Source organism: Eubalaena glacialis, chromosome 6 (assembly GCF_028564815.1).
Source record: "Eubalaena glacialis isolate mEubGla1 chromosome 6, mEubGla1.1.hap2.+ XY, whole genome shotgun sequence".
Classification (NCBI taxonomy): domain Eukaryota; kingdom Metazoa; phylum Chordata; class Mammalia; order Artiodactyla; family Balaenidae; genus Eubalaena; species Eubalaena glacialis.
This window is the reverse complement of record NC_083721.1, coordinates 55,232,281-55,254,792: the sequence shown is the minus strand read 5'-3', so window position 1 is coordinate 55,254,792 and position 22,512 is coordinate 55,232,281. Positions and strand designations below refer to the sequence as shown.

Here is a 22,512-nt window from a genome sequence, read left to right as displayed (position 1 = left end):
ATAAGGTGACCATATGTGCGTGGGTTTATCTCTGGGCTTTCTATTCTGTTCCATTGATCTCCCACGTTCCCTTAAATAGAAAAAGGTGCTAAATGTCTCTTCATAGCCTATTTGGCCATAGTTGTCCCACCTACAGTTTTAAAAACAGACTGAACTTGATCTTCTGAAATCCTTCCTTGAACCGCAGCTCATTCTGTTAAGGAGGTCCTGGGAGAGAGGTCCTATTGGTATTGTTGATAGTCCCAGTCCCTGAAAGGTGAGTATGGTAACTGGGATGAAGACAGCTGGGAGGGGTCTTCAGCAAACGGAGGACTGTTGGGAAACTGGGCAGAGGCAAATCTGGTCAACAAGATACCAGCTCCTTTGATGAGAGCTAGCAGAATGCCACCCATCGCGGCTGACCCAGCCATGGCCACTGGTCCATTTCTTGCTGCCAGGATGGCTCCTGTTAAGGCACCACTCATGATGCAGTTCCAGGGGTCTTCTTTCCCTCTGACTTGAACCATACTGCAGTCAATCATGGAAAACAGACCTCCCCAAACTGCAAAGCTACCTCCCAACTGCAGAGCCCTGGTTCTAATAGCTGTCAGATTCCCTCGTAGTCTGTGGTTTACTCCCACCCAAGAATTGCGAAAACCTTTGCTTGAAAGATCCCACCACCTATGGCTCCCATCGTAAAGACCCCACCACAGTCGTCCACATTGCGCCAGGGGCAAGGCTCGTGCCGTGTACTCCTCCATCTTGACTCCGCCGCTCCTGAATCTCTTTTTAATGATTATCGTAAGTTGCCAATACATATGAATTTTCAACATTTGTGCCTGTGCAATTCTTATCAGATCTGAGTACATGCAACCTATTGAAGATTTGGTAGAAACCTGAAGATAGGTAGCGAGCAATGATGATGCCTGTTTTTCAAAAGGAAGCTGAAACTTATTTTCTTTTTGAATCAAGAACTAACTTATCAGTGTTTCATTGTACAAAATTCATAGTATATTGGAACATGCTTTTTGCTGCCTTAATGGTGTAACCCAAATTGTCTGCTCCTGTTTAATTGTTCTACTTAAATTGTATTGAATGCCAATATCTAAGAAAACTGTCAACATAAATGGTTCCAGAATTTCATTGGGTTACTGAGAAGTGGATCTTCTCTGCAAGTATACTGTGTTATACTATAGAGTATACTATATATGTAGTTTTCATGTATAGTATCTATATGTAGTTGTACTATGAAGTTATCTATATCTATATAATAATGCAGTATTCTATCTATTAATGTCTAATATTTGAGAACATTTACAATATTAATGGAACTTAATCTAAGAGACGTTCAACTTACTTTTTTTTCTTTTTACATTTCAATACTGGATATTAATAAGAAAGATAGTCAAAATAATTATGATCAATATTATTATGTCAAAAATAATAAATGCTTGGTGTTGGTCTACATACAATTCAATTTTTGGTGTGAAGTTCTTTGGTTGTAAGAAGGAATATTTAGTTTACTTCACTAACAGAAATATCTTCTAATGCTAGATGGCCTCTTGGTATTTCTTCTGCTGTTGATTTTTAGCATCGTTATCTGTGATTACATGAATGGAGTTGAGTGGGGAGGTACTCATCATGTTTATTCCAAATAAGACTATGTAACGGATTGCTATAGTAATAATGAGGTAGACAGGCAATGCAACTGCCTGATATTTTTGAGGCCAATAGGTTAAGCCTAAGGCGTTCAACCAAGATTCAGGAATAAAAGGCCACATGAGATATAGTGTGCACCAAAATTGGGAGCTTAACGGCAAAGAAAGCCATAGATCGCTCTTTCTGGAAATGGCAAGGGTGACTCGTCCACCATTTTTTCTGTGGCTGTAGACAGTCTGGGGCCCGTCTTGCTGACAGCTTGGCCTCCTGGGTGCCGAGTGCCCTGCACGAGGAGAAATTGAGGGAAAGGCCAGGTAGCTAGGGCACCACCTGCCGGGGTGCAGGCGCACCGCCTCTGTACCGGGCCGGAGGGTGCGAGCTGTAGAGTAGGTTTATGTTCTTCTTTCCTTCCTGTCTCACGTCCCATGGACTCCACCTAGAAAGTTTGGAACTGTTTCCTGGTAAGTGGTCGTGTGGAAATTAGTATGGAAGAAGCTCACAGGGTTCGACAAATAGTTGACAGGAACTGTATTTTAAATAGCGTAAAGGCCTCTTTTAATTTTAGTATTTTGTGACTCTTCTTCACATCAGGCATTGCCTAAAAGCATGTTTTAAAAAAAGTGCCAGCTTCTGAGTTTCATATGTGCGGTGGCTTCGTGTGTAGTCAATCGTCACAAGGCATTTTGTAAGTGCTTCATTGCATATGGTGCTGGGCTAGGTGCTGATGAGGGAGAACAGCACAGACTGTGTTCCATCCTCGAGTTATTTATAATAGAATGTGAGAGGAATAAAAAGAAGTCCGAAAGCACAGAATTAGAAGAAAAAGTAAGGTAGATAGCGTTTTGCTTCTATTTCAGTGAAGTGTCTTTGGGGAGGCTTGGTTAGTATAGGGTGGAGTGGTTAAAACTGTTGAAGGTACAAACCTTCTCAAATTATCCACCTAAAAAGTTGGAATTCATGAATATAGATCCCCTCTGTACAGGAAGCAATCTGCCTGTCTCTGTCCCTGTCTCTGTTTTGCTTTGAAACCCAGATCTCTGTCTGGATGGCTGAAAACAATGGAAATTATTAGAGCTCCTCATAATTGATCACTCTTGCCAAAGCCATATTGACAGATATGGTTGGGATTTAGGAAAAAAACAATAGCCCACATGACTTGGAAAATAAAAATAAATGTGCTGCTGAGATGCTGAAAATATATCATTAAATAGCCTAAGAGATATAGGAAATACTTTATGTATGTTTTAGGCTGGTCAGTATGAGGTTTGTACTTTAAATGGTCTCTTCTCTCAATTCAAATTGCCTTAAGCTTCTGGCTTTTTAAAAATATTTTGTATTCATGAACAATTCTTTTATAATTGATGGGGATGTTTGCTTATGGCCCAACTCTAATTTGTAAGCTGGAAAGTTCATTTATTTATTCATTCCACATCTATTATGTATTTACTGTGTGCCAGATATGATGATAGTGATTGGTCTTTACGTTAATTTTAAAGCATACTTAAAATTTTGTGAGCTCTATTTACCTAAATTCCAAGAAATCATGTTCGGAGAACAAATCAAGGCAAGAGCAAGTGGGTCTGTTACATTTTGTCTAGATCTCTATTGTGGCAGTTATCACACTTTCCTTTTTTACATTAATTTTGCCTGCTGGAATGAGAGCAGAGCATGGTCTGGATTTGATCATCACTGTGTTCTCAGCATCTGACACAAAACTTGAAACATAATAGAGACCCAACAAGGGAGGTTTGGATGAATCTAAAGCACCACATACACAAACATAACATTGTTCTTTCTGAAAACATTTTTATTTTCACTGGGTGTCAAGGCTGTTTCACACTCTGGAATATCTTCCTCTAGGAAGAGGCAAAATCTCTTCGTAAAAACCCTTGTTATCTAAATATCTTTCTTCCAGAATTAGACTGAATATTGATCTGAAGCACTTTGACCTGACTTTGAATTTGATCTGAAGCACTAAGATTCCCTCTTAGTGGAATCTGATTAAAATCATTTTTGTTATAATTAAGGTCTTCAGGTTCCAAGTGAGTATTTGCTTGACATTTATGAGAACAATTACTTTATATTAATCTTAATAACATTTTTCAATTTGCCTGGTAGGTAAGAATCAGGCTTTAGAGAAGCAGTTCTTATTTGGGAAATGCTGATGATGGGCTTTCTGAGGAACCCTTCTCATTCATCTAGCATTTTTTGCTTTCTATGTTTTCAGTGGGTTTATGTCCACCTAAATACATTTTGTAAGTGCTTTGAGTATGAAACAGTGCAGAAAGGAGACAGCAATCATATGCAGCCAGAGGATTATGTAATTCACATGAAATTCTTGATGATTCCCATTTAGGGTGGGAGTTAATGGTAGTACTTCGGAGTAAAATCCCTGATGCTATATTTATTAGATCTCATGTGGGACTGATGGGATTGTCACTTACCATTGAATAAATTGTGCACTGTACAAAGAAACTGATCTAAGGTGCACACTGTTTATATCATAGACTTATCAATTTGAATATTTATTGAGACAATTTTATGGCAGAGGGCAGTAAAGTTTCTTGTTCAAATAAAATTAGTATATTATGATACATTTTCTGACAAATGGAAGTAAAATGTCTTGAGGAAGAGGTACCTTGTTTTTTTTGTTTGCACAAATGCTCTGTATGGGCTAGTGGTGGCCTGAACTTGGACAAGCTACATAACTCCTTTGGCCTTCAAGTGAAGATATTAATCCCTACCTCACTAAATTGGTTGACAGTGTTAGACATGTCTGGCATATGGTCAACATTCAAGAAATGCTTTTGAATGAATATGAAAGCACTGAGCTTAATGTATGTGGTAAAGGTTTGATAAGTTGCAGCTCACTTTTGCCTTGAATAAGGGGAATTTTAGAGGGATTAAGTATATGTGTAAATATATGTATTTGAACCTTTGAACTAAAGTGTTTCACATTTTACACTTATTACTATGTGGTATTACCTTGGATATTCCTGAGATGTTTGGGGTCCTTCTTTATTTTCCTGAGGGGTATGCATCCAGCATAAAGAAAATTATGATAATGTGACCCATTGAAAGGAAAATAGTGTCTCGTAGTTGAGTTTCTTTTGGAATCCCAAAATACTGGAATCCTAGGTTTAGAAGGGTCTGTTTGAATTTCCCTTGATTTATCAAATACGTATTAGTCAGTTATTACATGGGAGTATCTATGCTATGCTGTAGCATAGCACTAGGGCTGTAAAGATAACTAAGATACTATTGTCAAGTAGTTGCAAGTCTTTGCATGAACATTTCCAGGGACAATTCACAATTACTAACTTGATTTTTAGGAATCTCTCTTATGACAATTCAAAATTTGTCTTCCTGTAACTTTCATTTATTGGTGTTAGCTTTACTCTTTGGGGCACAAAAAATAAGTCTGATTCTGTGATAGAAAGGTCCTTCTTACTTATTAAGGTAATTAAGGTTTTTCAGAAACTTCTGTTCTTCAAGTTAAACATCACTGTATAATTCTGCTGTTTCTCAAGCCTCTTCTCCCTCTTGTTCCCATTAGTGCCTTCCAGGTCATCTACTTACCTCTAAAGGTGTGGTAGCCACTGGGTATTCAGGGCTCCAGATGTATACGGACCACTGCAGGATACAGTAGTATGATCACTTCCTGCATTCCAGATTCTGTCCCTCAAATCTCTCTGCGTGATCATTGTGTACTGTATTAAAAAGTATTGTATTTATTTTGCACAAGTTACCATGTAAAGTATTTTTGGGAAAAGGATAAGTGACCTCCTTAATTTCTTGAGGAGCTCTTCATATGCTGTATCCGACATTCCAAATGGGAACTATAATGAGGCTACCTTGCTAGGGTTCTGGGTTATTGAATTACAATTTGGAAGTCATTTTTGGTCCAGTTGGTTAAAGCCACTGTAATTCATACATTTTCTGACAGCTAAGAGGTGACTGACTAGCAGAGGAAGGGCTTCTATAGTTTTGCACAATCCATTTCTATAAATTATTATCTCACTTAAACATTCTTTTTTCTTTTTGATGAACAAAGAATATGACAGGGAAAGAATTGTTCTACTTATAACTCTAAGCACTTACTAAAAAAACTTAATATCTTCTTAACATTTTTATTTAAGTTAACAAATGTGTGGGACTCTCTTTATACCAGGTGTACTCTGACTCAGTGTTTGGGACAAGTAGCCCTGCCTAGCAGAGTGCCAGAAGATGCCAGTTATAACTCAGCCACGATTTGTAGGTGTGTGCACTGCTTTGCTTTGTTCCTTTTAGTAGAAGGAAAGGACAAAGAGAGATGCAGTAATTAATTGGAAGATGGGAACAGGGAAGAGAACTCTGCTTAGATAAATGGAGAGTGTTTGGCAGTAGTGTGGGTTAGAATTAGATGGGTAGTGTGTTAGTTTCTTAGGGCTGCCATGACAAATTACCACAAACTTTGTGGCTTAAAACAACAGAAATTTGTTCTCTCTTAGGAGATTGGAAGTCCAAAATCAAAGTGTTGGCAAGGCCATGCTCCCTCTGAAGGCTTCATGGAAGAATCCTTCCTTGCTTCCTCCCAGCTTTGGTGGCTCCTGGCAATCCTTGGCATTCCTTGGCACGTAGATGCATCACTTCAGTCTGTCTATGTTTTCACATGGCTTTCTTTCCTGTGTCTCCTCTTGTCTCTTTGTCCAGATCTCTCTCTTCTTTTTCTTACAAAGACACCAGTCGTTGCATTAGGGCCCAACCTAATCCAGCAGAACCTCATCTTAACTTGATTACATGTAAAGATGTTATTTCCAAATAAAGTCATATTTACAGGTACTGGGGGTTTGGATTTGAACATATCTTTCTGGGAAACACAATTTAACCAACAACAGGTGAGACGGCACTAAATCATGGAGCACTTTAAATGACAGGTAGAATAGTTAGGGTTTTATTTATAAACCAGTGGAATCACTGGAAAATTTAAGCAAGGGTACTGATAAGATACTTATTATAGGAAGGTCTGGCAGCAAGCATTATGCTTCAGTACACTGAACTGAAGATGAACTTTAGAGGCTAGGATATTAATTAGGTGTATGTTGCAATGTTCCAGGAATAACATGAACGAAAGTTTATAAAGGAAGATGGGGAAGAGTGTATTTTCCAAAGGTGGCTCCAACAGTGTCTCTCATACCACTTGCTCTTCTGCAACGAGACCTCCTTACACCTTCATCAATAGTTGGTGTCTGTTTCTCTACCCATGAACTTGGGCAGAGCCAGTGACTGCTTTGACCAATAAAATAGGGTGAAAGTGACACCACACCAGTTATATGCAAAGACTTTTCTTGGCGCAGCAGCTTTAACTCCCTTACCTCTTGGAAGATAGCCATGATGTAGGAGGTGTCACTCCCCTGAGACCACCGTGCTGTGTTGTGTCTCAATTTGGTGTTTCCAAGCCATATGGAGAGGCCCTAGAGGTAGGGCCAGGGCTGGGGTGAGGCAAGTGGGTTTTCTAGGGTGCAAAATTTAAGGAGACACTCGCTCTCAGGTGTACTTGCACAATACTGAGAGTGACAGCACCTCCTTAAATTTTGCACTCTGGGAGATTCACTCTTAAGAAGGCACTCATTCTCAGGGGTCAGTAAGTACTGGGGCAGCACTTGGGAGTTAGTGCCTCCTTAAATTTTGTGGCCAAGACACCTCTTCTTGCCTTACCCTAGTCCTTGCCCTTCCTGGAGGATGACATACCAAATGGAGAGAGAGAGGAGAGAGGGGAGAGAGAGAGAGAGAGGAGAGAGAGAGGAGAGAAGAATGGGCCAGTAAGGAGCTTGAGAGGGAGAGAGAGAAAGAATAAAGCAAGAGTGGTGCAAGACATTTAAGTGAGGAAACCATCTTGAATATTGATCTTCTGGCCTTAGCTACCAGCTGGACCAGGTAGATGAGATGAACCACTCAGCTGAGTCCTCCTTAATTCCTGATCCACAAAATCGTGAGTGAGTTTTTTATACAGCGATATATTACCCAAAGCACTCTTGCCAATATTATGTGGGACTGAGCGTTGACTGAGAAATAGCAGGTAGCTGTATATTTACTGAATTCTGATGGAGCAAAATATGTTTGATTGCTACTTAGGGAGAAGGGATGAAGAAAGTGATGTAGAGAGATTATGGTCACTGGCAGTCTAGGAAATAGAATTTAAAGCTTTGCTTCTTCAACGCTCTGCTTAAACTACATAGCCATACAACTTTTAATGTTTGAAGTTGGCCAGAACAAAAAGATATACACACTCACAGTTTGAGTATACACACTCACAGTTTGAGTCTTTATAGAAACAAAGTCTGTTTTGATCTGACATGTAGAGGGTTGTGAAATTCTCATTTTTAAAGCAGATGGTCTGAATTCTGATGCTAAATGAATACAATTGTCCTTGGATCTCATTAGCCCTCATATGGGATGGAGGGAACTCTGTATAGTTATTTCTTCTTGGCTTTGTCCGAACAAATCAAGCTTTGAAATGAAAGGTTTAGTTTTTACAAAGGCTGAATTTACTAATTTTTTTATTGAGTACCTCTGTTTCGTGGTAATTTACACATTCTTTCAAATGGTTGTTGGCACATTTATTTATTTTCCTTTGAAGTATTTTCTAATTGTAAACAGGCTGAGAGAAAAAGTAAATTTGGAAAAAAAATTAAGAAAGGGACTGTTTGGCAGAGGAGTTGTATTACACATAAAATTAAATATGATGGATATATATATATTTAATATTTTCTTTTATTTATTTTGGCTGTGTTGGGTTGGTGGGTCTTTGTTGCTGCGCGCCGCTTTCTCTAGTTGCGGCGAGCAGCGGCTACTCTTTGTTGCGGTGCGCGAGCTTCTTATTGCGGTGGCTTCTCTTGTTGCGGAGCACGGGCTGTAGGGCGCGCGGGCTTCAGTAGTTGTGGCACGTGAGCTCAGTAGCTGTGGCTCGCGGGCTCTAGAGCGCAAGCTCAGTAGTTCTGGCGCACGGGCTTAGTGGCTCCGCGGCATGTGGGATCTTCCTGGACCAGGGACTGAACCCGTGTCCCCTGCCTTGGCAGGCGGACTGTTAACGACTGTGCCACCAGGAAAGTCCCTGATGGATATTTTTATAATCCTTCAGTTCATTTTATAGGTTTCTCTGCTTGCTTCTACAAGCGGGCAGTGAGTAAAGATTTCCTGACCCATTATTCATTTCAACAAGGTGTTAGACATTTTTATGACCTCCTAGAGTACTTATAATCTGTACTACACAATTTAGCACCTAATTATATTCTGTGTTGTATTGTTCATTATTATATCATTGTACAATTCTTGTTCCCTCAAGTAGATTATATGATCTTAAAAAGCAGGGACCATATCTTATACTGCTGTATTTGTATTACATCTAGTATAGTGCTGGGCATGGTATCCACGTGGGAAAATTTAATTGATAGAAGTATATTAAGTAATTTTAGTCCCTCAAAGCTCAGTGAATGTGTCTATGGAGCATTTGTCATGGCTCTGGACTTAAGGGCACCGAGATAGGCAAGTTACTTTCCCTTTCCCCAGGGAATTTGTCATCAAGTGGAAGTACCAAGGTGAAGGATTGCTTTGACTGATGAAGTGACTTCTCCTTTTTTCCTTTAGTGTCAGACCAGGGCAGTTGAAAAGCAGAGAGGCATGCGCCATTGTGCTACCATTATCATTTTGATATAGATGATGGTTGACATTTTTTCCTCTTCATTTCTTCAGTTGGACAAGCCAGCTAATGGTGTCTGACCTGGGGAGGGATGGGTATCTTTTTTGGCTGAGCAGCTAGGCTAAGTGGGTTGGCAGCCTTTACCTTTCTCTTGTTTTGAGTGAGCATGCTGTTTCTCGGGGCATTAGATCTACATTATTATATTTTTTATTGTGGTAAAATATAGGTAACCCAAAATTTACCATGTTAATCATTCTTTTTTAAAATTTTTATTGAAATATAGTTGATTTACAATGTGTTAGTTTCAGGTGAACAGCAAAGTGATTCAGTTTTTATATATATATATATGTATATATATACACATATATATGTATATATGTATCCTTTTTTAGATTCTTTTCCACTATAGGTTATTATAAGATATTGAGTATAGTTCCCTATACTTCAAGGTAGGTCCTTGTTGATTATCTATTTTATATATAGTAGTGTGTATATTTTAATCCCAAACTCCTAATTTATCCCTCCCCAATCTTCCCCTTCGGTAACCATAAATTTGCTTTCTATGTCTGTGAGTCTATTTCTGTTTTATAAATAAGTTCATTTGTATCATTTTTTTTTTAGATTCCACTTGTAAGCGATATCATACGATATTTGTCTTTCTCTGTCTGACTTACTTCACTTAGTATGATAATCTCTAGGTCCATCCATGTTGCTGCAAATGGCATTATTTCATTCTTTTTTATGGCTGAGTAATACTCACTTTAAACATTTTAACCATTCTTAAGTAGACCGTTAAGTAGCATTAAATATATTCACATTGTTGTGCAGCCATCACCAATATCTATCTCCAGAACTTTATCATCTAAAATTGAAACTCTGTACCCATTAAACAGTTACTACCCACTTTCCTTTCCCCAAGCCCCTGGCAACTACCATTCTACTTTCTGTCTCTATGAATTTGATAACTGGATACCTCTTACAGGTGGAATCATAATGTTATTTGTCCTTTTGTGTTTGGCTTATTTCACTTAACATAATATCTTTAAGGTTCATCCATATTGTAGCATGAATCAGAATTCCATTCCTTTTTAGGGTTGAATAGTATTCTATTATATGTATATATAACATTTGTTTGTCCATTCATCCATTGGTGGACATTTGGGTTGCTTCCACCTTTTGGCTAGTGTGAATAATGCTCCTATGAACATGGGTGTACAAATATAAATCACATTATTATGAGCACCAATACTGATTTAATGCTCATGGTGAGCAAAATATCCTTATCACCCATTAAACTATCTGGAAGAATCAACATGTCTCTGGAATTTCATAACTTGAATTCAGAGACTTAAGTACTCATAGGAAAACGTGGCCTGACAATATTTTTTAGATTAGGACTGTGACCAGTACTTGCATTCAGTGAGTATGTCTTGTTTATTTATCCTTCAAAATGCTTTTTGTCTCCATCTTTCTACTTGTCACTGCTCCAAGGTATGTCCTCATTGCCATGCAGCAGGAGTACTGCAGTCACATCCTAACCAGTTTGTCTAACTTGTCTCCCCTTTCCAGTTTTTCTTATAAAGCACTGCTTTGGTCATTTTACTCTACTGAACAAAAACTTTCAGTCCCCGTCATTATATAGGACAAAGCTCAAACTTGTTTGAAGGACTTTTGTAACCTGCTACCAGCTTACCTTTCAAGTCTTACTTCTATTTCCTTATACAAACTCTGCTCAGAGTCAAAATTGTCTTCTCATTACCCCCTGGACAAATCATCATTATTTTGACTTTTGCTGTGCATTCCACCACGTAGAACCTTTGTCATGCTGCCTTCAAGTGTTAAGTCAAACCTCAGTGTCGCTGCTAAATCTTTTTAAAATAGCCACGTTTGAAAATGATTGCTTGTTCTTTTGAATATTTGTACACTCACCATAAGATTAATCATATTCATGTTTTTGTGATAGCTAACATTTTTTGAGTTCTCCGGCTTGGTCTAAGGGCTTTAGTTGCATTATTTCATTTCACCTTTATAGCAACATGTGAAGTATGTACTATTATTATCCATTACGCAGATGATAAACTTGAGGCTTTGAGACACTAACTTGTCCCAAATCACACAAATAGTAAGTGGCAAATCTAGGGCTTGGTCACAGGTTTTCTGCTTCTAAAGCATCATTTTAAACGTACTATCTTAATTAGATTATAGACCTGTAGGTGAATAGGGTACTTGCTGCTAATGGTGTCTTCCATAGGGACTGCCTGTGGGGGTCAAAGTCAAAAAAAGACTGCCCATTGAATGGAAACTTTTTTTCTTTTTAACTAGCTCACTGTGGATGAGCTTAGCATGATTTTTCAACTGGTTACTTTCTACTGTTTCTTTAAGACCAGGAAGGCTTCCTGACTGCTCACATCTGATTAGGTATCCTTCTGAGGCACTTCCTTCTATCAGAGTACATGCCACACTGACTGTATTTATCTGCTACATGTTTGTCTCCTCAACAGCATCTTTGCTTGAATTCCTAGTACCTAGAACAATATCCAGCACATATGCGCAGTAAATGCTTATTAAATGAATTAACTGCATTTGTGACCATGATCCACACAAAGAGTTGGTTTCTAAATGTGTTGCTGTTATAGAGTTGAGTAATACCTAAGTCCAATGAAGTTGAACAGGGTGTATCCTCAAGGAGGCATAATGGGAATATAAATGAAAACTGTAATTTATTTAATTGTACTGCAACTTACATTACGTGGTATAATGGTATTTGTGGTCACTTTTAACAAAGGCTGATTGATTGGAAGGAGTTGACATCTATATTCAAAGAAGAGAGATCCTGAGTTTTAAAGGCATGGGTGTATTTGGTCTGTAGGTAATTTGGGAGCAGATATGGTTTAATGTTTTGTATAATATTCTTTAAAATTAGCCAGTTATTTCTGGATATATGCTGTGCACATAACCTTCTGATTAATAATTGGATTTCTCAAATACCTTGATACTCAAAAACGAAATCCATAGAGAGTAGATATTAATATTTTGGTCACTGGAAAATAGTATATTCCCCATAAAAATAGCAGATGATTCTTTATATTTAATTATTTATGAGTCTGCTAACGGTGTCTTAAAAAAATTGAAGCAGAAAAGCATAAGACGTTAGACAATGGTGATGTTACTAAAACAATTTCCCCAGTGTTCTTGCCTGAGACGCCAACAAAACTCTTCATTTCTTTCTACAGATAGGTACAGCGGCATCTGGCACAATGCTTTGCACACAGTAGACCTGCAACAAATACTTTTAAATTTTGTCAGTTCAGTAGACTACAGTAATCTAAAGCAACATTTGTCTATCATTTTTCCTTTATGACACACATGATAGATGTTGCTTCAGCCTTCTAATGCATCTCTATATGTCTACTGAAGGTTGTTTCATGTATACCAGCTGTAACTGCACTTTCTCTCTCGTGAAGCATATGGAATGTGCATGAGAATACATTATTGTAGAGGTAATAACAATAATAGTGATGATGATGATGATACAAGTAGAATATTTCAAGCATCAGCCTGATCACTGTTTTGTTTATAACCTTGCAATAGCTTCTCGTTGCCCAGTGTCAGTGCCTAAACTTTTGTTTGGGACACAGGGCTTAGCATGGCGGTAGTGTCAGCTGCAGCTGGGTGCTTGTGCCCCTGTAGGATGCAGATTCACTTTGGCAAAGGCCACCAGGCCCCAACCACATTCCAGACCATAGAACTATCTGAAAAATAACTGACGAGAAGCAGGAGTAACAACTTGGTATTCAGTGTGAGCTCAGCTTGTTTCCTAGTCAGACAGCGGGTATATATAGATTCTTGGGTGCTCAGGGATTGTGAACTACTCTCGGGAAATCTCAAAGAGGCAATTTGATATGAAGCAGCTTCCACCTCAGGACCTTACTGAGGGTTTGCTAAAAATGGAACGACAGAAATACTTTGTCCTGCTGTGAGGTTAGAGGGACCTCACAACAAGGATAGAGTTATCTGACTTTGATGGGTTTTTGAGTACCACACTGCCACTTCCCGGTTCTTTGGCAACTTAATTCTGAGAAAAACTCAGCTTTTCTATGTAACAGAATTTTAATTTTCACTGGATTTGAGGCATTAAAAAAATTTTTTTTTGTCCCTTATAAACTAGTTTATGGTACTTCCTGAAGGATTCCCAAGGCAGTTGAGAGCAATTGAGTCATTGATGGACTATCCTTTAATATCCTAAGGCTAAAGTAGTAAATAATTAATTGATTTTTTTTTTTTTTTTTTGTACTCACATTGTGGTATAATGGAAAGAGAGACTAGTTTCAAATCCTGGTTCTACAATTTACATGCTGTAGGACATTGGGCAATGCAGTTCATTCGTTCATTTATTTATATAGCAGATTATGGTTTTCTTACTTTGTGCCAGACACGGTATTAAAGCTCTGAGGAGAGAAGTCAAATAGAAATGATCTCTGTATTTTCAGAGATTTTAGTCTACTGGGGGAGACTGGCAAGTAAACCAGCGATTTCATGAGTGTACCATGGAAGTATGTAGAATTGTAGTGTCGTGTGGAACTGAAACCAAGGCGAGTGTGAACTGAGAATGGGGGAGGGCGTTAGGGAAGGCTTCTCAGGGAAAGCCATACTTAAGCTGAGTCTTAAAGCCAAGTACAATTTAGTTGAATACAGATATAGAAAGAACATTCTAGCAGCCTGAGCAAAGCTAACAGGGAAGCACGAAATAAGATATATTTACAGATCAGTATTAACTCTTCAATATTACTGATATGAAAGTTTCATCTTGAGACAAAGGAGATAAATTTAGACAAATGTTTACATTTCCTTTTCTCTAAAATGAAAATAACTATGTCTACCTCGTGGATTTGTTGTAAGCACTCAGTAAAGCAGCGTATGTAGAGTACGTAGCACGTAGGTGCTCAAAAATCTTAGCTCCTTTTTTCTCCACCATATACCCTCCCCTGCCCTTCCTCACTTATGATGTTCCTAAGTGGAAAAAAACCCCTAATGATGGTTAGTTATCAGTTTGGAAATTATGGCCACGTTTAGGAAAGTGGAGGAAGAGTCAAGAGCTTTAGAACTCTGTTCTTTTTCTGACCTGGACTGCAGAATGTTGAATTGAATGGAGGCAGTCCTTGGCGGCAACAGTACTTTATTCTGACACTGCACAGTTTCATCACAATTGGTATGTGAGGAGGGCACTGGTTCCTAAAGGGCACTGTATTCTTGGTCTGTCTGTTTGATTTGCTGAGTTCAGCGCTGAGCACAGGTCATGTGCACTGGGGTGCCTGGAAAAAACCTGGGAATGATGTTGTTGCTTATGTTCTCTTTTCTTTCACCATTTTGAAGTCTCTGAATTTGGATGTGTTGCAGGGAGCTCAGTTTTTAAGTATGCATTTTTTTTCTGGGTAACACGTCCATAATTTCTGTGATCCAGTAAATATTAAGGATCACTGCTTTTGAGGATTTTTGGTCTACAGTTTGATATTTCTTTCAAGGAGCTTTGCCTCAAGTACTGGGTTGGGTTCTGATAAGAGTTACCTAGTCTGGAGAGATTTTATTCATTCTACCATTTATTGTTAATAAGAAATTGATGTTTATACTCAAATGTAGTTTTCCCAAATGTTTGTCATTTGCAAATATCTTTCATGATTTTTGTCATACCCAGATACCTTCTGTTCTATATGTTTACTCAATATTTTCTTTAAATTTCCAACCTTTAAAAAACTTACATGAACTTAGCCTCATTCTAAGCAATAATACTTATGAATTCATGGACTTGGTATGCTAGTTACAATTTTCCAATACATATTCAGACAAGTGTTAAAATAAAAAATGATCTAATCTACCATCTAATACAGGAATCAACAAACACTGTCAAGTCTATTCATTTATGAATCGTCTATGGCTGCTTTTGACCTATAACAGCGGAGCAGTTGAGACAGAGACAGAATGGCCCACAATGACTAGCGTATTTATTATTTAGCTCTTTAAGAAAAACTTTGCCAACCTCTGACCTAAAATTGTCTGCATACCATCAATACAACACATAGCACACTCTGTAAAACATTACCGTAGTGCAGTTTTGCAGAGAGAGTGTGCGTTAAATCTTTAATCGCATTTTTTTCCAGAACCAGCAAATACTTTACCTTTTTATTCTGGAACTGAAATATTTAATTATAAATAACTTATGTTCTGAGACTCGTGGTGACAAGTCTGTTTGAGACCCAAGGAAAAACATAGACATTAAGGATAATTTGTATATTTTTAAAAGGGAATATTTGCCTATAAAAATACCTAATGGTACAAAAATGCATAAAGTGAGAAGTAAAAATTTCCCTGCAAGGAAACTCTAATCTTACCCACTAAAAACAACATTCCTTGTATTTCCTCCTAGTCATTTTCTGTGCATATTCAAGATTAAAGACTTTTTTTCTTTCTTTAAAATATAGCTTCTTTTTTTTAATGAAAAAATAGGATATCAATGTTGCAACCTTTTTATAACTTAGATATATTTCTGTTTAGAAATTTAAGTAATATGGCTAAAATTATAAGTTGTTTAATATTACTTCAGAGTGTTTCTTAAGAGCTTTGTTGATATATAATTTACATATTGTGAAATTCACTCATTTTAAGTACACCATTCAATGATTTTTAATAAATTTGCAGAGTTGTGCAGCCATCAGCACAGTCCAATTTTAGAACATTTTCATCATCCCCAAAAGATTCCTCACGCCTGTTTGCAGTCAGTCTGTTCCTACCCCCAGCCCCAGGCAACCACTAATCTACTTTCTGTTTGTATAGATATGTCTTTTCTGGACATTTTACATAAATGGAATCATATATTATATGATCTTTTGTGTCTGGCTTCTTTCACTTAGCATTTCAAAGTGATTTTAAGGTAAAAGATGAAGGAAGTGTTCAAATAGCCCCAGGAATCTTCATTCTTTTGCATAGGATGCTTTAGCTACAGTCAGTATTTTGCTTTCTTTTCTTTGGAAATTAGTCTTTGAGACATGCAGTGATACAAGTACCAGGTAACTTCTGCAGTTCCTAAAATCCACAGCTTCCCAAACTTCTGTGCACACTTGGAACAGTGGTTATTTGTGCAGCACTCTGGAGTGAATAGAAGAGGCTGCTCACTGCTGGTGGCAGCAGGTCCTTGCCTGACAACCTAGAGGGGAAACAAGATCTTGGCACAGCTGTATCAAATGTACACCATCCCAGTGTGCTGTGCCAGGTGGGCCAGGAAGTTCTCCTGCAAGTCTTCCAGCTTTGATGTAACAAAAACTTCCAAGTATTCTTATGAATGTGCTATGTGGATCCAGCCCCAAGAGCCCTTTTCTCAGCCTCGTTCCTATGCCCTTTCCTATGTAATAACGATGGCTTAAAGCCAGTTAATAGACAGTCAAAATCAGTGAGAAACTGATTTATTTTTCTCTATCATATCAGCAGATATAGATTTACCTATTTCTTTTTAACAGAATTTCAATGCTTTGATATCACACTTTATTTAATCAGTTTATTATTTAGTTTTTTCTCTTCTTTTTTATTATTACAAGCAGTGGTAAATGTCGCATTGTGATTTGCATATTTTTGCCTTCTCCTCAAGTGTCAGTTGGATAAACTTCTGCAAGTGGACTCTCTGGATCACGGGCTGTGCACGTGCCTGTGCCACATGCCGCGGGACAGCTAAGCCCGGGCGCCACAACTACTGAGCTCACGTGCCTCAACGAGAGAGCCCGCGTGCCGCAAACTACAGAGACCACGCGCTCTGGAGCCTGCGCGCCACAACTAGAGAGAGAAACACCTGCACGTCACAACTAGAGAGAAGCCTGTGCACCGCAACGAAAGATGCCCCAACTAAGACCCGACACAGCCAAAAAAATAAAGAAAATAGATATAGAAAATAAATAAATAAATAACACTTGGCCGCCTACTGATCTCTGGAAATCTACTTTTGCACTATAATAAAATAATCCCAGGGTATAGTTTCAAGTTATAGGACGATGATACTCTGAGTTTCAAGGAGGGAAAAAAAAATGAAAAAGGGTATTTCTAAGTGGGTGTAGAAACATTTCCAAAATTAAATAGTAATGAATTAAACTCTTCAAGTCACAGTGTACTGTGGGGTCAAGAAGCAGTTGTGGGTCAACTTCAGAATTCTGGTATTTTCATCTCTGTTGGAATTTCTTGGCAGTGACTCCCACTTAAAGGTTTATAGTGAATATAATATACTATTTCTACTGATCAAAGAAAGTTACTTGGTGTCAGACAGCAACTTGGGAGCCAGAGTGTTTACTGGGTAATTTCTTAATGAGCTCTGGCTCATGGTTCTCATCTTTTTAAGAGGGAGGAATGTAACTCGGAATGCACAGAGTCAAACCATGAGCAGATGTGGAGATGCAGCACAGCTGGAGAAGAACTCCCTTCTTTGAAATCTCATATCTCAAGTGCTACATCAATTTTTAAGCTTTTTCCACTGCCAGTTAAGATTTTAATATGAGCAGGAACTGGGGGATGTTTATTGATATACTCAAGGAAACATCAGTATCTGTTCACTGGTTGCCCTTTTCTGTCTCTACAAGTAATTTGTGAGGACAATGGGTGAGGGGCAATGAGGGAGGAGAATAAGGTGCTCTGTTGTTGCTGGATTGGCAGGAAGCGTGGCAACAAGGACAGCTGGGATAGTAATTTATCCTATGGCATGATCTTCACCTCCTGAATCAGAAGCCCTATGGTTAATCAGGGGGACACAAAGCACTGATAATTATTCTTTTAAAAATGCTTTTTATTTTTCATTATAAAGTTATACATGTTCAGTACATAAAATATAGGAAGTAAAGGAAAAATTGGTGAAGATGTTGCTTCGTGCAGCTGCCAGCTTTCTATCTTTAATATATCATTGTTCTTCTGGTCCAATATGACTTGAATAAAGACCTCAATTCCCCCAAGCAACAAAATATAGTTCTTCAATAGCAGTCAACAAACATATATCAAATCGCAACCACCAAATCAGGAACTGGACTAGTGCTGAAAATACAAAGGGAACAGAGATTTGGTTCCTGACACACAGATCCTAATGAGTAGTGTAAATGATGAACAATTAAACTAATTGATGAAGCTTGAGAAATTACAATATAACTGGAGGCTCAGTGAGTCTGTATAAATAAGAGAAGAAGAGTACAAGTGGCATGGGTCACTAACTGGTTGACTTGATGTGTACTTCTCCGCGCCTTGGCTTCTTTCCCTGTGAAATGAAGGGTCTGGACCAGATGATATGTAGAGTGAGCAGCTTGTTCTGATCTGCCTGGGACTTCTTCCAGACTGAAAGTCCCAGGTCCCAGGAACTCCTTAGTCCCAATTTTAAAACTGAAAGTCCCTTGTCTTAGTAGCCTCAAAGTCCTGGGCAAACAGAGAGTCAGTCAATCTATTTATAGGGTTCCTTCTAATTTTCATGTTTATGATTTGTTAAAAAAACAAAATTCAACTGAATAAATTTTAAAGATCTTATTGGTTTTATTCAATGATTCATGAATTGGGCAGCATCCCAATTCTAGCAGATAGAAAGGACCTCTGAGAAGCTGTACAAAAGGAAAGACTTTTATAGACAGAAGGGAGCAGGAACAAGGAAGTTATACTAGGCAAAAAAGTAGGTTGGTTATCCCAAGGATACTTTTCTTTAGGTGATGGTAGGGGTCTCTCAGGCAGCTGACCTAGCTAGTGCTGATCAGGTGATTCCTGATTGACTGGTTTAAGATTTCATTTCTGGGAGAGCCAAAGCTGTAGTTAAGTCCTGGTTTGGTGACTTGGGGCTTAACATAAGCAACTCCATATTGGGCCTGTTGTCTTGTTTTTAACAGATTGTATATTGAGAAAGAATATTTGGCAAAGTGAGAAAGAATATTTGCCAAAGTTTATGATATGACCAAGTGTTAAGATGCTTAGATTGAAATGCTGTATGTACGTTAACAATACTACTGTTTATGGGAAAATGGGTTTTATGATATTTATGGGAAGATGGGTTTTATTCTTCTGAGAAAATATCTCACAAATAAGTATCTGCAAACACTTTGTAGAGTCAGGGTTTTCTGCAAGCCACTCCCTTGGTTGTGATTCTTAGTTGAGTCCTCTAGGGGTCTGGTGTATACAAACAGCACTGGCTTTGTAGTCAGGCAATTTTTGCTCTTTTGTTTACTAGCCATGAGAGCTGATGAAAACTCCTCTGTGATGTAGTTTCTTCATTTTTAATATATGAATAATAATAGCTACCTTGCAAGGTTGTTAGGAGAATCACAGAGTATATTAGTAAGTAGTAAGTGCTCAGCAGATGTTTGTTTTGTTTTCCTAAACAGTTTGCTTTCTATTGTTTTTAAATTAATGGGAACTGGATCCAAATTAGGACAAAAAAAAAAAAGCATCTGAGAAAGATGCTTTTTACGGGAACTTACCCTAAAAAAATTGCGTATATGAATATATACGTGTGTGTGTATACATATGAATTCATATATATGTATACTTAAATATATATAGATGTGTATATACATATGAATACATACATAGATGTATACGTAAATATATATTTTCCATTAATGTTGCCCAAGAAAGCCAAAGCATGTTCTAAGTGTTAGTACTGAAAATTAGGATCCAACCTAGGTCATAGTCTTACAAACCCCATTTAACTGTTGGAACTAACTGTTTTAATGCAGTGATTTGACTTGTTCAATATCCATTAAGTTTAATTATTTATTTGAATTTTAATAGCAAAAAAGAAAGCTACAATTCTACAGGCAATACCTTATTGAATGCTGATGCATAGGTTACTCTCACAAGGATAATTTTAAATTTAAAAGAAATACTTAGGGGCTTCCCTGGTGGCGCAGTGGTTGAGAGTCTGCCTGCCAATGCAGGGGACACGGGTTCGAGCCCTGATCTGGGAAGATCCCACATGCCACGGAGTAACTGGGCCCGTGAGCCACAATTACTGAGCCTGCGCGTCTGGAGCCTGTGCTCCGCAACAAGAGAGGCCGTGATAGTGAGAGGCCTGCGCACCGCGATGAGGAGTGGCCCCCGCTTGCCACAACTAGAGAAAGCCCTCGCACAGAAACGAAGACCCAGCACAGCCATAAATAAATAAATAAATAAATAAATTTTAAAAGAAATACTTAAAGTCAAAATTCTTAAATGTATACCATAAATGATGACTAATAAGTGATAATAGCTTTTAATTTATTCTAGTATGCATATATTAGAAAAACTACTGTGGGAAATAATGGCCTAAAGAAAAAATAAGGCACACATAAAGAAAAAAAAAGCCTGATGTCATAATGCATCTGAAAATAAAAACTGTGAAAACTCAAAGGTTTATTATACATGTTCACTGGTGACTTTAAGGGCAAGGGGGCCCAGCTCCTTGAGATGTATAACTATTCAGTAACAAGTCAGAGTGTTATTAGCCTGTTCTAGATAGTGAATAATATAATTCCTCCCCTCAGCTCTACATTTATACATTTCTTAGCTAAGAGACAAGTGTCAGTGTGTATTTCATAAGCCCAAGCTATTTTAAGCGTCTGCATTTTCATTTGTCTGTATAGACAAAAATGTTGGCTGCCAAAAACATAGCCTTAAATATTGAATTACCTAGTTCTAGTTCAGTTACCAAAATGCGGTTGTATACCCACTGTGTGCATGGGAGCCGTGCTAGGTTCTGGGAGGAGTGATGATAAGTCAACTCACTAGCAAACAAACAAACAGTAGGCATATTTCTTGCCTTCTAAGAGTTAACAGTTTTGCTGGGGAGGCACAATTTCACAAAATAAAATAAGCAGTTTAGTTAGGATTGTTTAAACATGAGTTTTTGAAATGTTTTCCCCCAAAGTGAAAAAAATAAGATCCGTGCCAGAGTGGCCAGTTCCAAAGTGATGTTCTAAAACTTCAGAAGTTTCCTTGGAGTAGCAGAAACTTTCCAGGAAGTGAAGCAGTTTATAAATAGTTTCAGATCTTTGGCGAAATATATGGAGAAACTGACAGAAAATGAATCCATGGAGATTTGACACCTAAGCAAGACCCACCTAAGCAAGATCTAAAAATAAAACCGAATGGAGTTGTCCAAGGATTATGTACCTATTATCAGAGACATTCATGCAAAACTTTAGGTTAGGTGGTGACAGGATTACAACCCCGACAAGAAAGTGAGATACAGTTAGTGAAATTCTGAAGTGCTCTTTTAGGCTGAGTCAACCTTAAGAAAGAACACCCCCGTTTTTGATAACAGACGAAGAAAGGCTATGGAGGAGACAGATTCTGGTAAGGCAGAGATTTCTGTAACAAACACAATAAAGATGACATTTCTAATGTATGGGCGTGGGCTTTATTTGCAGTGTTACAACTGTTTTTTGATCAAATGTGTTGTGCAGGATTTGTGGCATAATAGGCATCAAGGGAAAAGGTTTGGATATTTTTAGAGAACTGTACCTTCAGTATGTCTCAACAGTGTGATTTGAGGGCTTTCAGGGAAAGCTTCCCATCTCCAATTAACTCTCACACTTAGGAATAAAAAGTTCCATTATTAGCAGTTTCTCTGTGGTGAACATCATCATCCTTTCCTTGTCTCTTTTTGAAGGTGGAAGAATTGCCGAGAATGGCAGCACTTTCTTTCCTTCACGCTTTAGATCAATACTTGTTAGATCACTTTCCTGTTTGATGAGAGAGATGGGAAAACTTGAGAACGAAAGGAAGTGAGTATGGAAGGGGCCGGGGAGAGCAGAGGCCACCGAATCAGTCAGAGTCCTGGAAGACAATGGTGTTGGTTTACCAACTTTTTCTGGGCTCTACTGAATGAAACATGGATTTGTGTACAATGACTTGAGAGTTAAGGGTTCTTTATGTAGGAAATAACCTTCTGTCCTATCTCACTGGTATATCGTTAGGGTAGAAGTAATAATGAAATAATAATAATAATGAACAACTTTTAAAATTCTCTGAGCATTGCTGAAGAATATGACTATAATATTGTGATAGTGGACAAGTTATCAGTAATCAACTTCCATGTAAATCTGGGTCAAAGAAAATTTAACCACAGGGGGAAGAAAATAAATCCATGAGACTGCCTTTAGCAAGGTCACAGAGCAAGATACTTTCCAGCCCCGAGAACCCGCGATTTCCTTCCTGTT

General features: G+C 38.1%; 2 pseudogenes; both read right to left on the bottom strand.

The window, feature by feature from the left end:
• Positions 1–221: 221 nt before the first annotated feature.
• Positions 222–848, bottom strand: LOC133093758 (mitochondrial import inner membrane translocase subunit Tim17-A-like; annotated as a pseudogene).
• Positions 849–1,452: 604 nt separating this feature from the next.
• On the bottom strand, positions 1,453–1,852 carry LOC133093286 (phosphatidylinositol N-acetylglucosaminyltransferase subunit P-like; annotated as a pseudogene).
• Between the last annotated feature and the right edge of the window lie 20,660 nt (positions 1,853–22,512).